Below are 2,500 nucleotides of genomic sequence, written 5' to 3'. Positions count from 1 at the left end.
ATAAAAATATATCTGTAAAGGAATTTGAAAAATTAAGTAAATATAAGGACCTGGAAATTGAAATACAAAAGATGTGACATCTTAAAGCGAGAACTGTTCCTATTATTGTGAATGCCCTCGGTATGATAAGAAAGGGATATCAGAAACATCTAGGTAATGTCCCAGGAGAACCATGTCTCAGAGAAATCCAAATGATTGTACTGACAAGAACTGCCCACATCCTTAGAAAGACCCTGTCCATTTAAATGTAAGTGTTGTATTACATGAAAATATTTCGCTACTGCCCCTGCTACTCCTGCTCCTCAAGCTTTCAGTCAAACTGTAACATCGCTTATCCTTCACTCGCCCCAGGACGTTGGGTGTGTCTCGGCTAGTGATTGTAACAAACATGCAGATTAAAAGTAAATAATAATAATAATAATAACAATAATAATAAGGTTTATCAATTCGTTTTGCAAGATTCCTGATGTGAAATCGTGTGTTGAAACAGATATTGTTGTACTTCGGGATGGTCATTTTATTTATTATTATTATTATTTTCAAGAATAAACACACGCACTTTATTTTTTATTCACTCGTTTATTTTTGTTATTTTATTATTATTATTATTTTGACGCCTGTCCATTGTCCGGAAATCTTTCGTCACACATCTGTGACCTCTTTAGTGACACTTTTCATTTCCGTGTGTGTTCTTGTTCCATTCACTCCATTCGCTGGAATGTGCACACACACACACACACACACATGGTTTGCTTTCCCGTTAAGGTAAGATCAATAAAAAAGTACCCCATTTGGTGAAAGATAAATATATTTTAGTGTACACAGTATGTAGTTATGAGCTACTAATAGTTTCAGATATTAGAGACGCGCTCTAGGCAGGTCTTATAACACGCCTGGTGTCTACAAAAAATCTTCAAGCTCTGAGCACATTAGAAATCAGGACGATAGAACAATAGAAATCATTAGAAAAAACGAGAGGAAGGTGGATGTAAAAAGTGAAGGGGTGAAAAGAAAACAAAAAAGAAGGGAAAAAGAGAAAAAATATAGAATTAGAGTTATGCCCTCTTTGACCGTAAAGCTATGATAAAGTAAGTTAGTGTTGATTGAATGGAGAGGGGTCTAAAGTCTGCAATACGGCTACTTATTCCGGAGAGGCTAGTGTCCCCAATTCGCCAAAATAAATTTGTCTGTATGATTACAATTGTTGAAAATTTCTGATCTGGAATTCATCAGTGCGGTGTAATTCTTAAATGTAAAAAGGATGTGTGAAATTTTAGTTATGCATAACTTGCATTTCTTAGATGCATTAATATATTGCATGGATTTTTCTACGATTTTTCATTTGATTGTATGAGGCGTGGAATCGGTCTTCAAACCCCATGGTTAACCAACTTAGTGGCTTTACTAAGAAGATAAATGGTTTGCATAGCGTCTTTCGAAGTCGCCTTCGCATAACTCGATGTAATTCTTCTGTTCGGTTCGGTTTGGTTATCATGTAGCATTGCTGTGACTTCTGCCTCATATAGGACGGTGTTTACCATGCTCACCTGGTCAAGTGGGCAAGCTCTAGCGTCCCTACAGCTACAAATGGAAATAGGCTTTTGGTGGTGTTTCCGGGTAATAATGTTCTTCATACTGGGGTAGCACCTATAGAGCAATTTAACTGAGTAACGATTGAAGATCTTTCTATATTTGTGATTATCTGAGAAATATTTATCTCAGAGAGACAAGAATCTCTCGTTTACGTCGGTTTTAGTATTTAGTAAGAAACGGTGGAGGATAACCAAATTATGTTCTTGCGTCTATTTGCTCTTAGGTCTATTTTTACGATTCTTATTTTTGCTAGAGGAGCTGTAATAAATCTATCTTTTGAGTTACTGTTGCCTAGAACATTGTTATAGTAGGGGGGATACCTTATCAAATATTTCTTTAGATAGGATATCTAATCTCTCTTCTTCTAAAGAATCCTGCTGCTAATAAACACAGATATTATGTGACATTGGTAATTTTTACATTAGTAGAGTTGCTTCTAATTCAAAATTGATTATTGCTTCAGTTGTGTAGCGCTTCTGCACATCAGTAGATAGATTTTTACACAATCTGCATATGTACCCTAGACTAGTGATTCGAATTCGTTTCGAAGTGAATCGGGTATACGGTGCTGATGAACTGAAGTAACAACGAAACATAGATATCCACCGTCCCCATTCACCAACAGGGCGATTCGTTTCACCTGCTTTGAGGCATTCTATGTTGTTTTTTTAACATTCGATGTCTTAGAGGTACTTTTCCTTTGACGAATTCCACAAGCAACAAGCACATACACAAAACACATATATATTTCTTTATTGCCCACAAGGGGCTAAACATAGAGGGGTCGAACAAGGGCAGACAAAGGGATTAAGTCGATTACATCGACCCCAGTGCATAACTGATATTTAATTTATCGACCCCCGAAAGGATGAAAGGCAAAGTCTACCTCGGCGGAATTTGAACTCAG

The sequence above is a fragment of the Octopus sinensis genome, linkage group LG15, assembly GCF_006345805.1.
Source record: "Octopus sinensis linkage group LG15, ASM634580v1, whole genome shotgun sequence".
Classification (NCBI taxonomy): Eukaryota; Metazoa; Mollusca; class Cephalopoda; order Octopoda; family Octopodidae; genus Octopus; species Octopus sinensis.
This window is presented reverse-complemented; position numbering follows the sequence as displayed.